Source organism: Pan paniscus, chromosome 15, assembly GCF_029289425.2.
Source record: "Pan paniscus chromosome 15, NHGRI_mPanPan1-v2.0_pri, whole genome shotgun sequence".
Lineage (NCBI taxonomy): Eukaryota > Metazoa > Chordata > Mammalia > Primates > Hominidae > Pan > Pan paniscus.
The window spans coordinates 80,685,234-80,702,525 of record NC_073264.2 but is presented as its reverse complement, the minus strand read 5'-3'; the positions used below and the strand labels follow the sequence as shown (position 1 = coordinate 80,702,525).

At 39.7% G+C, this 17,292-nt stretch overlaps 1 protein-coding gene and 1 long non-coding RNA gene across 39 annotated transcripts in view; one reads left to right on the top strand and one right to left on the bottom strand.

Moving 5' to 3' along the window:
• NRXN3 (neurexin 3) overlaps nt 1-17,292 on the bottom strand; it is a 1,742,415-nt gene that overhangs the window by 253,095 nt on the left and 1,472,028 nt on the right. The gene's annotated exons all lie outside the window — the stretch shown is intronic.
• Nucleotides 198-17,292, top strand: part of LOC129393840 (uncharacterized) — a 39,039-nt gene continuing 21,944 nt past the window's right edge. The window contains exons 1-2 of one of the 2 annotated variants that reach the window (XR_008620936.2): nt 198-5,436; nt 13,823-13,970. This is a non-coding gene — a long non-coding RNA (uncharacterized LOC129393840). Of the gene's footprint in view, nt 5,676-13,822; nt 13,971-17,292 lie in introns of both variants that reach the window. The other variant, XR_008620935.2, reaches the window with a different exon arrangement.

Genomic DNA, 17,292 nt, shown 5'->3' with positions numbered 1-17,292 from the left:
AGTCTCGCTCTGTCGCCCAGGCTGGAGTGCAGTGGCATGATCTCAGCTCACTGCAAGCTCCGCCTCCCAGGTTCATGCCATTCTCCTGCCTCAGTCTCCCAAGTAGCTGGGACTACAGGCACCCCCCAACCATGCCCGGCTAATTTTTTGTATTTTAATGGAGACGGGGTTTCACCGTGTTAGCCAGGATGGTCTTGATCTCCTGACCTTGTGATCCGCCCGCCTTGGCCTCCCAAAGTGCTGGGATTACAGGCACAACATTAAATCTTTTTAAATGATACGTGTCTCTTTGGTTAGTTTTCACACAGTTATAGGTCATAAACCATTTTTACCTTACCTTTCTCATTTAACATGTACTATAAGCATTTTCTATAATATTTTACTTCTATCTCTTTAGCAACTGAGCCCTAAAGCCCGTCCATGTGTCTAGACTGGTCTGTTGCTCCTTCACTTTTTAAAAGATAGAAAAATATAGTTACTACTAGTTGAAACTGCATCCTGAATTTGACTTTCCAAAAGTTGACGCATTCCATCATGAAGTGGCCTGGTCTTTCCCCAGCAGCAGCAACCCAACAAACTAACAGCTGACTATGCCCAAGTAGAAAACCCCATACTCTAGAAGGGGCTACATCACATCCCCCTGGCAAGTTGCTCTCTTCACCCAGTGAATTTACACTATTTTCAGGCATTGGCAGCTATCTGTCCAGAACTTGCATCATAAAGGGTACATGGGCACTGTACTTGTCTTTAACTCTACAGAGGCTTTGATAAATGGGTGAACAGTTAAACAACTGATTTCACTATAAAAACTGTCACCTCTTTGCCCTGCTTCTTAAGGAAGGTGACATGGAAAGGGCTAGTTTGCCTCCTAAAAAAGGGCATGAGTCTTTTGGGAAAAACTCACGTAACTCTATTTAGAAGCAGTTTAAATTGCTAAGTCAACCAACACAAATATTGATGAAGCACCTGTAAGTATGAAATATTATACTAGGCAGTGCAGGAGATACCAGGAACATGAGAAATGCTTTCTGACCTTCATATTTAAATAAAGTGACATAGGTTTAGTAGCTAGTGCTGTGGCTGGCACGTAGTAGCCAGTCAACAAATGCTAGTTTCTCTCCTGTCTTCCTTTCCTCATCCTTTCCCTTAAGGATTTTACAACTTAGTTGCAGGAAAAGGCCATAAACATGAAAACTGTTAAATACTACCATGAAATTTAAATAACCATATGAGGAATTTCACATGTTAATTACCTAATACCACCACCTGAAGTTTATTAAGTGCTTCACATTACTTTCTAACAAGTAATGAACCCAGATAACAATGTTTCTTTAAAAGGAAACGGTTAAAGGCTACTGTCTGCTTTGTTTTTTCTTTATTTTGTTTTGATTTTTCCTTTCTCTTAGTATCAGAATGTTGACTCTATGAGTTAGGCCATATCCATATCATTATTATACTATATGTGACACTATTCGTGCATCTTTTTTCTCATTATTATACTTTAAGTTCTGGGATACATGTACAGAACGTGCAGGTTTGTTACCTAGGTATACAAGTACCATGGTGGTTTGCTGCACCCATCAACCCATAATCTACATTAGGAATTTCTCCTAATGCTATCCCTCCCCCAACCTCCTACCCCCAGACAGGCCCCAGTGTGTGATGTTCCCCTCCCTGTGTCCATGTTTTCTCATTGTTCAACTCCCACTTATGAGTGAGACCACATGGTGATTGGTTTTCTGTTCTTGTGTTAGTTTGCTGAGAAATTCAGTTCAAAAAATCTCTCTACAAACTCCATGAAGTTAGATACTATATCTGGCATATTCGTTTTGGTATTCTTAAAGCTAATAAAGTGTCTGGTATACAGTATATGTATAATCAATATGTGATGACTGTATAAATTAATGAAATCCACAAGTGAAAGGAAAAATTGTACATTTTACTCTATGTAGTGATAAATAGGGATCAATAAGGGATGCCTAGTAAATAATCAGTCTTTATTACCTCCTCATTAAAGATATAATGATAATCCCTAATGAGTGTTGTCACAGTTAATTTGCTTTTTTCTTCCTAGTTGCATGTGGCAGAATTCCTCTTCTTGATTCAAAATCTTATTATTCCTCTTACTCTGCCGGGGATTCAAATATCAATCTATCAATTTGTTTATTCTCCAAACTTCTATTCAACAGGCTCCAGAAGTTTTTGATATGCCATTCTACAGCTCTAATCTCATGCCCTGCATCTGGGTTTTCTCTGAAAGAATATATATTCTGGTTTTGTGACTGTGGTAAGGAGCCCTTAACCTCTTTTGGTGGAATAAGTCACTTCTGGTTTAGAGTGTAGACTGATAATGGTTTTCCCATTAGGACATCCTTGGGACAGCGATCATTACCGGTCACTCTTTTGAATTTAATGTCCTATGGTGGACACTTTCTCACGCGAACTCACCATAATGAGTCACAGTGAAGGAGACCTAGGGGTTAAACTGTGTGATTAAATACACTATGAAAAACGATCAGGAACTAGAATTCAAGTCTTCGGATTTGCAGTTCAATTTTTATTTCACCATGATGCATTACTGCTCTTTGAGGGATGTAGTCAATAAACATTATAGATCTAGAGGAGAGGAAGATCCTTTTGAGCTGAATTATATAGAACGTTTTGAAGCATATGGGTCTTAGAATTGGGTCTTGAAGTTTAAGGCCTAAATTGGAAATGGCTCATCAATAAACACTTTTTTTTCACTGCACTCCTGAGACTCTCACATAAAGGTTTGGGGTTTTCTAAGTATATGCAGGAAAAAAAAAATCAACAAATGGGAACAGGTGTTTTTCAGTTTACATGTCTTTGGAATTGTGTCTCATTTCTATTTGGCATTTTAATTCGTTAACATATTGCCCCATGACAGAGAATACTAGAAGCGCCCCAGGCTGGCTGGACCACAGCCATTGCCAGGCCGGCTGGCAGCTAACCTAGCACCAGCAAAAATTCATCAGCATCACCTTCCTTCCTGTCCTTACCAACAACAAGTCTCTGCTTATCCCTACTAAAAATGGTGACACAGTGAAACTGAGGGGCAGCAGGAGAAGCTTGCCTGTACTTCAGTTTAACTGAAGAAAGAAGATGACATTTCACAACACCAGAGAAATCAATCCACCATCTCCAAGAACCTTGCCAAGTTCTGTAACTTTCCTAACCCTTTCTCCCTCCACTAATTCCACTCCTCATTTGTCCCCAATCCAAATCTAATCCCAAAATTTCACAGCATTAGGTAGATATGAGGAAAGATAAAACAAATCATAAGCTTACCCTAAGGCCACCAAATTCTCAAACTCTCCCCTTTCCCATTATTTGCTTCAGAATCATTATATCAATTGTACAAAATCTTGAACCATGCTCTTTCCAGAATCCTCATTACATCTAGCAGTAATTTTAAAGCAAATGTCAAGATAAAACACAGGCACTATGTTGAAAAGAAAAAGCTCAAAAACCCCAGGGATATTTATCAATAAAATCAGATGTTGACAGCTTTATAATATATAATTGGAGTGGTTCCATGAGGGAAATAATTTTTATGGGATCATAAAGCCCTAGTCCACTATGAAAAACATTTGATGGCCAGGCATGGTGGTGGCTCACATCTGTAATCCCAGCACTTTTGGGAGACTGAGGCCGGTGGATCACTTCAGTCTAGGAGATCTAGACCAGCCTGGGCAACATAGTGAGACCCCGTCTTGAAAAAAAATTAGCTGGGCATGGTGGCACATGCCTGTAGTTCCAGCTACTCAGGAGGCTAAGGTGGGAGGATGGCTTGAGCCCAAGAGGGGAGAAGGGAGGTTGCAGTGAGCCAAGACTGCACCACTGCACTCCAGCCTGGGCAACACAGTGAAATCCTGTCTCAAAAAAAAAAAAAAATTGTAGATTATGGCTCAAACGGCTATTTTCTCTTTGGTCCTGAAAATGTTTATTCCTTCTGCTTTAATTATCTAAATTCCCTTTTCCCACCAGAAAAGATGTGTTCTTCTTAGGGGGAAAACAGAAAGAAATATCTAAGTTACAAGCAAATACTGAATTTCTCTGCTTCCTCTGTGAGAGTTGGTGGCTTCTTACGTTACGCTTTTGCCAAAATAACAAGCATATTGCATCTGCAGCTATACAGTCTCTTCCTGTCTCTCTGGGATTGAAATTCTACACATTGCTGAATATTTCTTTAATTTTTTCCAAGTGTTAGAAGAGTGATTTGTAGGCCAAAAGAAAGGTTCTGTTTAACACCTGTGTTTTCATTGGAAAAGATCATTTCTTTACAAGTGTCTGGTATACTCAACTTTATATATCAATGACATTAGAAAATAAAATTACAAATCTGCAATGTTTGTAAAAGTTGCTTTCTAAATTCTATTGTGTCCATTACCTACATAGACAGTTTTCCAATGTTTTTGACTGCAAAGTCCAGAAATAGATACATTTTATTGTGACACAGGACAAATACACATACCCACAAGTGCACAGAAATGCAAATAAGCATGCACACATACACATAGGAAAACATTCATGTGTAACTTACACAGAAGTTTCATGAACAATATTTACCCAGTTTCTAAAGCAAAACTTGCCAGCCAAACAGGATGACTTATAGCAGTGTAAGTTGTCATATACATCTGTTAACATACTGCCTCTGCTAAGATCCCCTTCCTTACTGTTTTCTCCTAGTTAAATCCCCTGAATGTGTGTCCACGCTATTCTTTTCTGCCACGCTGTGCCTAGAACAGTGGTACCCATGTATTAGCTTGTAATTATCAACTGAGTTCCTTGAAAACTGTGACTCTGGATTATATACCTTGACATCCTTAATAATCAGAATATTCTATGGCACGTAATAGATGCTCAATAAGTACCTGTGCACAACCCATTTATTAAAATTTCCAGTATTAACAAAAATCAGTAAAATTGATGATCAATGAAAAGTTACAAGCTATGAAAGAATCATGATACCTTATAAAATCTAGTTCATGCAGAGATTAGTAACTGTGACCCTCTGAGATGGTCCATCCTGGTTGAAATGAGTCAGGTTACTGCTGCTGTTCCCACTTTTGCATGCTCAGATAATGCCAGCAGCTACTGATAATTATAGATACAGATAATGTGTTTAATTAATCAGAAACATTTGCATGAATATAGTATATTTCAAATATCACCAGAAGACAGTGAATCTCACAGCCACTTCTAACTAGAAATTACTCTAAAGCTTTTCTTTGCTGCAACTGTTTTTAAGCAAAGAACCACGGTTTATCTGCTTTATTTATTTATTTGATTGGTTTGTTGTTTGTTTATTTATTTATTTTGGCCTTCATGGTAATTGAGCTTCCACTGGGGAAGAAGAGAGAAGATTGAAGAGGTGGACCGGCCGCACATTTCATCATGAAGATTTATCCGGAGGTAACAAAACAGACATTTGTTAATTTCCCTCCTGAGTGGGTTTTTGGAGGCTTTCCAATCCTCAAACAAAGAGAGCCTCATTAGCTAATTCCAGAGAAAACAACTGCTTCAAAGCCACAGCCTGGAGTTCAAGCTCCTACTTTGGAACTCGTGGAGCCCCTCCATCAGCCTGGCATGATTAACCCACAAGAACTGGACAGCGTGCATCCTTGCACATACATACTGATCCATCATTTCAGGTAACAAAAGGCCATTTGTCTCCTGCTTTTTATTATAGCTGACAAGGCATGACAGTCTTGGCATACGCAGGGTGTTGTACCAGTGATGGCCATCAAAACTGCAGTAACGGCCAGGCGCAGTGGTTCATGCCTATAATCCCAGCACTTTGGGAGGCCGAGGTAGGCAGATCACCTGAGGTCAGGAGTTCAAGAGCAGCCGGGCCAACATGGTGAAACCCTGTCTCTACTAAAAATACAAAAAAATTAGCTGGGCGTGGTGGCGCACACCTATAGTCCCAGCTACTCAGGAGGCTGAGGCAGGAGAATTGCTTGAACCTGGGAGGCGGAGGTTGCAGTGAGCCGACATCATGCCACTGCATTCAAGCCTGGGTGACAGAGCAAGACTCTGTCTCAAAAAAGAAAAAAAAGTGCAGTATCTTGACAGCATCTGCAAGGACTCCAGGGCCCAGTAGAGCAAAATATGCCCAAGGCAGAATCCCATCCGGACCCTAAGACTCCTTCTCCCAGATCACTTAGTATATGCGGGAAGTCATCTGAGAAAAAAATAATTTTATTAAAATTTCTGATGAAAATAGTGTATGATCATAGAACTCAACCTGACATAGGCCCAGGTACTGCTGTGAAGTCAGAGGCCCTGGACAATTATCAAGGCTGACGTCAAGGTGACACAAAGACAGCAGTGGCCTGAAGCCCTCCTGACATGCATATGTGTAGGTCATTCCTGCTAACATGGGTTATTAATGACACTTCAGAAAAATGCTGAGCCATGATCATGAACACGAGGAAAGATTGATGGTGTAGCCTCATACTAACTATAAATTGAATGGTGTTTTTATTTTTTACTTATTATTTTAAAAATTTTTTTGAGATGGAGTCTCACTCTGTCGCCCAGGCTAGAGTGTAGTGGCTTGATCTCGGCTCACTGCAGCCTCCACCTCCTGGGTTCAAGCGATTCTCCTGCCTCAGCCTCTTGAGTAGCTGGGATTACATGTGCCCACCACCATGCCCAGCTAATTTTTATATTTTTAGGGGAGACAGATTTTCACCATGTTGGCCAGGCTGGTCTCAAACTCCTGACCTCAAGTGATCTGCCCGCCTCAGCCTCCCAAAGTGCTGAGATTATATGCATGAGCCACCACACCCAACCCTGAATGATGTTTTTAAAGAATAAAATGAAGAAAGAGCTTCTGCTCTGAGATATAACAACAATGGTAGCTTTTTATTTTCTTATGCAAAATGGCATTTGGTCAGCTGGTTAAATTATGGTCTGATTTTAAACCTCACTTCCATTTTATTGGGTAGGTTTTATGTGAATTAACTTTGGAGAGTATGAGTAAAGTAGAAGGATTAAAAAAAAAAAAAAAAAGTCCGGGAGCAGTGGCTCATGCCTGTAATCCTACCGCTTTTGGAGGCCAAGGTGGGTGGATCACCTGAGGTCAGGAGTTCAAGACCAGCCTGGCCAACATGGTGAAACCTCGTCCCTACTAAAAATACAAAACTTAGCTGGGCGTGGTGGCAGGCGCCTGTAGTCCCAGCTACTCGGGAGGCTAAGGCATGAGAATTGCTTGAACCCAGGAGGCAGAGGTTGTAGTGAGCTGAGATCACACCACTGCACTCCAGCCTGGGTGACAGAGTGAAACTCTGTCTCAAACAAACAAACAAAGAAACAAAAAACAAAGAAAAACCCCAATTAGAAAATAGGATTGTTCTGGCAGGGCGCGGTGGCTCACACTTGTAATCCCAGCACCTCGGGAGGCCGAGGTGGGCAGATCATGAAGTCAGGAGTTCGAGACCAGCCTGGCCAACACAGTGAAACCCCGTCTCTACTAAAAATACAAAAAAAAAAAATGTATCTGGGCGTGGTGGTGGCGACCTATAATTCCAGCTACTCGGGAGGCTGAGGCAGGAGAATCTCTTGAACCTGGGAGGCGGAGTTTGCAGTGAGCCAAGAGCATGCCACTGCACTCCAGCCTGGGTGACAGAGCTGGACTCTGTCTCAAATAATAATAAGAAGAAGATTGTTCTAAGAATTTTTCATATGTATTTATATTCCCACTCTTCCATTCCTCTGCAGCATACTTGTATGAAAAGAGATATCTCATGGAGCATAGTAAACTCTGATAATTCATTTTCCTTTGGTTGTACCAAGTTTTCATTAACTGAAGAAATTTTCAACTAATTATCAAACTGGGATTTTTTTTTCAAACATTTATTGACTACCTTTTCTGTGCAAGGTACTAGTTAAACCAAAAGAGGACAAAGACTTGGGTCCTAAACTCCCCCACAAAAGGAAAAAAATATGAAAAAAAATGACAAGAACAAGCTCCGATTAGAATAAGTGCAATGAGACATGCATAAACTAGGTATTAAAGAATGCAGGAAAAGGAATAAATATTTTGCTTCCTAGGATAAAGAACATGTGCAGAAGGCATTAGACAATCCACGGTAGGACAGAAACCTGTTGAGGTAGAAGGAAGGACATAGATAAAGGCACAGAGGTCTATAAGGCCAGAAGATATGCAGGGACAGGGCAATAAGACACGTGTAATTCCAGCTTGGGGTGCAGGAGGCGATGAGGTAGATGAGGCTTGAAAGATGTATTAGCTACCAAATACCACAGTAAAGAGATTGTGTGGGCACGTACTTGCTTTCTCCCTTTCCCTCTGGCCGATGGAGTAACCTGACAGTCTTTTAAGGAAACAAAGCTGTCATTTTGTTTTAAAGAAAATAACTCCAGGGAACTTGTGAATAATAAATTGGAAAGGAGGCAGTTCAGAGGCAAGAGTAACAGTTCAGAAGTTACTGTAAAAGTTCCTGTAAGAAATGGAAGAGCTGAAAGAGAACTGGATTCCAGATGGCATTTAAGTCAGGTGTGGCTACTGGTTGATCAGTTGAGAGGTGAGAGATGAGTCAAGATTTGCCTTAAGAGGCTCCCAGGCTCCACACAGGGGAGGTGAGCAGCCCACGGAATAAAGTTGAGTGAGCACATTTGAGCCACGATCAAATGCCATTAGGTAATTCCAGCACAGACACTTGGCAGGTAGTTGGAAATATGGTTACAAGTTAGATCTGGAAATTGTTCAAGAATTATAAATAATTGTTGATGCCAAAAAGATAAGATTATCTATGGAAAAGTGTGTTTTAAAGAAAGTGATAGGAAAAAAAAAAGCTCCTCTCTAATTTTCAAGTATCTTCTAGTTCTAGGAGGAACTGGTTAGATCTTTTGTTAAGTATGTGTTTAAACAATGTCAGTTTTGTCTTTTGCTAATTTCAGCTTGTTAAATTCCCATCTCACCGAAACTGTAGACAGGTGACTGTGAAACTCCCCCAAGAACTGGCCAAACCCCTCCAGCACATTCCATCCCACTACTGGGGTGCTATCAGGAGGGAGGTTGGAACAGGTAGAAATAACTGAAGAGATGGGAAAGGTTCTTTAAAGAAAGTAAGATGAAGAAACACTGTGCACTATGGTAAAACTTGTAGCCGAGAACAAAGAGTAGGGTGAGCATTTTTTAATTCAAAAGTAACTGAGACGGAAAGAAACAATAACCACTGTCAATGAACTCAGGAGCAACTCTCTTGGAGCTATAAAACAGCTTTATAGCCTGCACAATCTTGTTAGGAGACAGCTCATTATGGCATAATTTCATATATACAACACATAGTAACCACATGGTTGCTATGAAATTGTTAGCCTAGAACTGGGCTATTAATCCTGTTTGCATGACACAGGGCTTGTGAAGAGAATCAACTGTGCTTATCTTTCTCCTTTATATGCAGAGGCAGGGTTCTTGCAGTAGGTGTGTAATATCTTACAGGTATGTTGTATTTAGCCTGATCAGTGTTTTAAATCAAAGAAAATTTAATACAGGTATGTTGTATTTAGCCTGATCAGTGTTTTAAATCAAAGAAAATTTAATACAGGTAATGAATTCAGACTTTTTATAAAAGTCTCGACTTCTGGATTGTCTTTCAAAAGAAGATAAATTCATAATACTGGTCCATTGCTCCTGTGCTGTGATGACTGGCAGCAGCTGAGCAGTGGCTGCCCTCTTCAGTCTGGGTTCTCCTGGGTGCCATAGTCTCTAGCACTCTCTTCTGTCTCTTAGATAGAGAGGCCAAGAATTAGTGTCAGTCTTGCCTGAGCTATCACTTTCCTGATCTTAGGCACATTGACTTATTTATTTTATATGGCCCATGTAGTCATATGAGTTGTAACCTGTGCTTTAATCTTATGAACTGAAAGTGACTTCTAAGGTTACTTCAGAATGAAGACCGTGGTGATATGATGTCTAGATCTGCTCCAAGCAAGGGCACTGGCCATGTAGTCTGCTGCAGCAAACAGCATATACTCTAGAGAATGAGGGGTCAGCATGAAGATTATAGCAAGGGGGGCTTGTTCAGGCACAGAGATAAAGGAACGTAGTACCTTGGCAATAAAGAGGGAGGAAGTTCAAATGAAAGTGAGGTAAGCTCAGGTTATTTGCTCAAAATGACAAGGAGCATGAAGGATATATTTGTCAGGTAGGATTACAGTACAGGATAGAAAGAGTAGTTCTGTCTTTGTCATATAGATAGCTTGGAGATTCTTGGACTCCCATCAGAAACAAGGCAACAGGCTGGGCACGGTGGCTCCTGACTGTAATCCCAGCACTTTGGGAAGCCTAGGTAGGCAGATCACGAGGCCAGGAGATGGAGACCATTCTGGCCAACATGGTGAAACCCCGTCTCTACTAAAAATACAAAAATTAGCTGGGCGTGGTGGCGTGTACCTGTGATCTCAGCTTTCGGGAGGCTGAGGCAGGAGAATCGCTTGAACCATGGAGTCAGAGGTTGCAGTGAGCCAAGATTGCACCACTGCACTCCAGCCTGGTGACAGAGTGAGACTCCATCTCAAAAAAAAAAAAAAAGGCAACAAAGAAAAAAACAAGAATCTAATCCCTGATGAAGAAGATTGTTAAGAACACAGATAGAAATAGACCCCAATCCCATTCATTGGACTTCCTTCCTTCCTTCCCTTTCTTCCTTCCTTTCATACCACCCCTTCCCTTCCCTTGTCTTCCTTCCTTTTTCTTTCTGCACTTTCTTCCTTTCTGTCACTACCAGATTCTCCGGGTTCATCTTGTCTATTGCCTGCTCTGTGCTAGAATTAGCCATTTTTCCAAGGATGCCTTGTCCCTTTTATTAGAGAATGGCATTAGAAGCAAAGACCTGGGTGCTAGTACCCCTGGTATTTCGCGTTGCCGGGGGACTTGGGAATCTCTAGCTCACTCTCTCCCCACTCTTCTGGCATTCTCCTCCATAAATGAATTTGGAGAGTCTCTCTTACAGCCCCACTGATCTAACGCTATTGGTCTCACATCTCTCCCCTGCTGAATCACCTTATGCTACTTCCTTTCTATTGCCTCTTAACCAGGACAGTGTCCCTGCAGATTCTAGTATTTGACCTTAATATCTTATTTTGAGGTTTTATCTTCCTTTGAAGTTTAACATTGTTACTTGTGCTGTGATACTTTCTCCTTCAGGCCCTGACCTTGAACCTTGTGCATCTGAAGTATACATGTGGGTTTTAGGGATGAAAAACACTTTCTTCCATTCAGAGACTATTCAGAGGACCTAAATAAATTTGACTGGCCATTGGAAAGTCTCTAAGGAGCTCAGAGTTTAAAAATATATAAAAGCTAGAATAAGGCTCACAAAAACAGGAAAGAACATAAAAGCGTGCATACTCCTATAAGTAGACATAGCAGCATGGCGTCATGGTAAAAGACCATGAACCCTGAAGCCAGATGCCTGCATTGAAACTTCAAACCTCAGCTCCTCCACCTTTTAGTCCAACGTATTTGCTCAAGCCCTTTAACTTCTAAGTTCAGTTTCCAAATCACCAAAATAGAGAAATTAGTAATAGCCACCTCAGTAATTATTTATTTTTATTTACTTATTTATTTAATTTTTTGAGACAGATTCTCACTCTGTTGCCTAGGCTGGAGTGCAGTGATGCAATCTCAGCTCACTGCAACCTCCGCCTCCTGGGTTCAAGAGATTCCCCTGCCTCAGCCTTCTGGACAGCTGGGATTACAGGCGTGTACCACCATACCCGGCTAATTTTTGTATTTTTGGTAGAGACAGGGTTTCGCCATGTTGGCCAGGCCGGTCTTGAACTCCTGACCTCAGGTGATCTGCCCGCCTCAGCCTCCCAAAGTGCTGGGATTACAGGCATGAGCCACTGTGCCTGGCCCACCTCAGTAATTATTGTTAGAGTCAACCGAGTAAATATACATAAAGTGGTCAGAACAGTGCTTGGAACAGAGAAAGCTCTAAATAAATATTCATTATTGTTGTTATTATTGTTATTGTTGAAACAGATGGTATCAGGTAAATTGAGACTGGGATCAACTCAGTCTTGCATACAAGGCCAATAATAATTCATGAAGGAAGGTTTTGTTTTGTTTTGTTTTAGGTTGGGGTGTAACATTTATGATCTGTCTGGAGAAGAACAGAGAAGGTTTAGGACTATTACTTAAGAGAGAAGGTGTGATGCAACAGAGAAAGTAGAACAAGGTAGTTTTAATTTTTTTCCTTACAAGAGAATCTCCACTCTAGAAGAATCACAACACAGATGCTTATCAGGGAGATAAGTTCCAGATAGAAGAGGAGAGAATACAAGAGCAATTAGAATCTTCAAATGAGTTCAAGGATTAGAACCAAATGAATGTCATCCTGAGATATAAAGGGGACCTGTAGTTATGATTGTGGCTCCACTGTTAGGAGTCTTTAAATAAATTATGGAAATACAGTCAGAAATTGGAGGTTGGGAAATGATGGCCCAGTTTTCAAAAGGGAGCTCGGTACTGAATAGATGTCAAAAAACATTTGAAAAGTTATCATAGGAGAGAAAGTTATAATTTATATGTTGATTTTAAAAGTGCAGAGTTAGGCTTGAGTGCAATGTAGAAGAAGACAAACAGCAGTTAACTACAAGAATTTTTTGAGAATTGGAGCTGTTCATACATGAGGGTCTGCACTGCTTCCCATCCCAGGGCCACCTCTTCTAACCCATGTCTGAGCTGTTTATCAGGGAAGCAGCATTTGATAATCTGGTCAAATTTGAAGCCATTCATTTGAACACCTTTTACTACTAGATGGAGTCACTGTACCTTCAAAAGCACCAAGAGATGTGTTCTGTCTCTTCCAGATTCCACATGATGTCAATCTTTCCTCTGCTTCTCCCCAAACCCACAACCCACTGGACAGACCCAGTCTTGCTGGTGCTAAGAAATAGATTTTGAGGGAAGTAGAAGAGATTCTGCTTAGGCTTCTAGCCAAAGTATAAACTGTTTCATAATCTCTGCTTTGTGGATAGCGGAGCTTCCACAGCTATTAGTAACATGGCCCTTTGACATCCTTTCTGCATATTACCAGCTCCCTCAGGATCCCTGATGAGCGGAGTAAGATGCTGGAATTCCCAGCTTCTTGCATAAAATACGAGAAAATGGAGCCAAAACGTCACTTCAACCTCTGGTAGAAGACTGGGTGATTAGAGCACAAAACAGTTTATCTTCTGTCAGGAATGTTCAGGGGAAGATTCTTGCCTTGGACAGGAAATGAGACTAAGATGTTCTTTGTAGCAAACTGATAACCATGACCTGACTTTTTGAAGATGATATTGCACATAATGATCACATCTCGGCCCCCAGACTGGATTTCTATCCCAAATCCTCTGCACCAATGATACTATACTGCAAAGACGATAGTGAGTTTATCTATCCTTGCAATATCTCTTTATCTATTCAAAGCACCTATTTCTAAAATCTCACATTACCCTTTATTTCTCTTCCTCTAATCACTACATAATGATTTAAAAATTGTCTCCCATGCTTTACTTTCTTGTTTGAGTATTCAAATTTTAAAAGAATTATTTAATGTTTACACTGGGGTTGGAATGGGTAGAGAAGCGTGGGATAAAGAACCTTCCAACAGGCATCTTGGAATGCTTAACCCTTCACGTTAGAGTACATTTTAGCATTTGTCTTTATGCCTTGAGGTTAATCTGCCTGGTTTAATCTTTTCCTCTGCCTATATATTTTATATTCAAAGAAGACTGACTGCAAACACCAAGTCTGGTTCATTTTTCCTTTTTTTCACAGATTCAAGAGACTGACTCAGGCTATGAATCAGCTACATAAGTTCCATGAAAGGGGCTTTGTCTTCTAAGAAAAAGGATCACGCTGACCTCCACTTTCAACAAGTTGCCTCTAAGCATGAAGTGACCCTAAGAGATAGGAAGATAAGGAAGTAATGGGTCTGGTTGAGACCAAGCATCCAAACTAAGAAATAAAGTTTGCATATGGTAACAACAATAATAATATTACAAATGGGACGTAAGACATATCTATAAAGGGAACTAAGGTTTCACTAATAACACTGCATCTAATATTTCTGTGAATCCAAAGTGATTACTCACATACTAAAAAGCAACCACCTAACCCTCTTTGTCTGTTTTGTAGTATAAGAAAGGATAAAGAGAGAAATTTGTCCCTGGCGTTACATTTTCTTATGCAAACTGATGTAAATCACACATCTCAATGTTGAAAGCTTGTCTGACAAGCATTTCCAAAGCACAAAACAAATCTCATAACAGGTTAACTTGCACTGGGCTGATGTTGGCAAAGGACTTTTAGTACTTCTGAGAAGGCTGAAAAATAATTTTTCTGCTAGGAAAAAAAATGTACCCAAATATAATGGTGTATTAAGGGATTAGTGCTAGATTAAAGTATTCTTTCTTCTCACAACCAGGGACAATCTTTTGATCTAATCTAAGAGGTAATCTAATTTTAATGCAAGTGGAAGAACTGAAAAGCTGCACAGAGTATAAAAAGAAGGACTAAGGTAGTAGAGAAAGAGGATCTTCCCTTTGCCAGGTAGGGGATCCATCTGATAAGCTGGTATATGCCTTAGACTTACTGCTGTATGTGTCCTAAGAGTTATGACTCCATAAGTCACTAAGTAAAGATACACATTTAAAACTTGGGGATTGACACAGCGGGAGCATCGCTATCTTGGACAAGCACCACCATTCTAAAGTTCCCCTTGATCAAAAACTGCCTAAATCCAAAGGGCATCAGCTTAATGGCTAAGGTCAGCATGACTATAAACCACAAATAACATCCCAGTCCAGAAACATTCCAACCATAAGATAAACCCCTCCCTGACCAGAGACAGGTCAGCCCCAAGATAACTTCCCTTCCAGAGACATTCCAACCCCACCATAAATTTCTCCCCCACATAGAAACATTCCAAGCCTGTGATAAAGCTCTCTCGCCCAATAAATACTCTTAGTCTGTAAGAGAGAGTGCTCCTGTCCAAAAATTGGCCAGAAGCCCCTCTCAGGTTTATTCTGCAAAATTAACCTGTCTTTGACTGTTGAGCCACTTTTCGTGTTTCTTTCCTGTTTCTTTAACTCTTACAGGGATCTCTTGGTTCAGAACACATTTGAGGGCCTGTTATATACTAGGCATTATCATATTTCTTGATTCTTTTAAATTTCATTGATTTTAATATCTGAAACTTCCCTATTAGGTACCTTTTTCAGATGAAGCAAACTAAAATTTAGAAAAGTTAAGCAATTTCCCCAAGGTCATGTTAGTATATATCTGGGAGAACAACAATTTGAATTCACATCTTTCCGACTAAGCCAGGCTGAACCCTTAATGACCTTTCTCAACTATCAGCTCACCTCTCCCCATAATGCATATTTTACAGCTCAAAAAGGAGAGGAAGGAAAAACCTTTAAACCCATTGCTAGAAAGGGTGTATTACGTACAAGGCAGAATGGCAAGCACAGGAGAAATCATTAAAGAATGTCATAAAAGACCAAAAAAAAAAAAAAAACCCATCCCAAGATTTGTCCTCTTATATATTGGGAAAGAGACCCATTCCCCCATGGCATGAACCATCAAGAAAACCGGCTGTCTTTAAATTTTCATAAATAAATCCTCAGCCTTGGATTGACATTTTCTTTATGAAGCCATAGAGAAATAATTGCTACATATTTCAGAATGTTCTAGCTCAGCACTGTCCAAGAGAAACATAATGTGAACCACATATGCAATTATGAATTTCCAAGGATTCACATTTAAAAACTGTACAAAGAAATGTTAAATTAATTGTAATAATGTATTTTGTGTAGCCCAATATAATCAAAATATTATTTCAACATCTAATGTATATAAAAATTGTTGGAGATAATTTATATCTTGATATGAAGACTTTACAATCTAGTATATTTTTATACTTAACAGCACACTGAAACTCAATGCTAAATTTTCAGTGCTTTAGGTGAAACATAGTTTTATTAGAACAAAAATTGTGTTTGATGAAAACTATTTTACACTGCTTGAGTTTTTAAATTTAAATGGAAATTATACTGAAATAAGAATTAAAATTATCTGCTTATTCATACTAGCCATATTTTAATTATGTAATAGCTAGTGACTACTATATTGAACAGCAGAGTTCTAGACAAAAAGAAAATATAAGATTTTCTCATGCTACATCTAAGACATTCATATTAAGCAACTATGAAAATGAAAGCTAACTCCAGTGTACTCAAGGCAGAGAAAATGGAAGACATTTACCATAAATCTTCCATATGCCCTTTTATCTTTTGATGATTGTCCACAATATGAACAGGACAGGGCAAGTGCTGCAGGTAGGTTGTCTGTTCTTCCAATACCATTCTCGTAGAACTGACTGGCTAGAGAAAGGGTGACACTGGCTAATGTGTCCCGACTCATGGAAGACCTGTTGGCCACCAATACTTTCTGCAACTGAAACATTTTTGGAACGTAATTTTAATACTGGTGTAGAAAATCAAGCACTAATACATAACTGCTAATTTTCAGCTGAGGTATGCATGATATAATGCCGTTTATGTAAAACCAAAAATTGATTCAAGTGTCAAACAAGTTTATACACGATTAATCTTGGAATTGCCTAACATGTGAAAAAACTAAGAAGTAAAATTATCTTGATGTCTTGGAAGAATGTATCTAGAAGTCACCATGCCTGTCTAATAAACAGGGACTTGTACCCAAAAGAAGCACCAAGGTACTTAGATGAGCTATAAAACCATACTTCATCATTTGTTATGCAAACCCCCGAGGACTGAAATCTGAATTTTTCTCCTTTTCAGCCACTGTTTCTAAGCTTATCTCCCACAGACCTTTATATGTATATATATTTTTGAAGACCTGGAAGAAAGGTGATTCATCTCTATGATGGGAGAATTTCTTGAAGCCACAAAGTGATGAGAAATTGATGTTCATAATATTAGTTGCCAAGAAAAGACAGGTCACCATTCTCTAAATTCTGGACTTTCTTCTTAGGCTGTAAGCCCTTGCATTAGTTTTGATCATAACTTACTTCATGGACCATCTTCATTTAAAAGTATGTAGAACCAAAAGTATATAATATTTATTTTAAAGGCTATAGTATCTCTAGTACTGTAATTCATCACCTTTTTTTCTCTGTCCCCAAATATCTGAAAGATATGACATGCTCTGATTAGTATCAGTGGCTCTCTATGGCAGGATATTTTTTATCAGAGCAGGGGAAA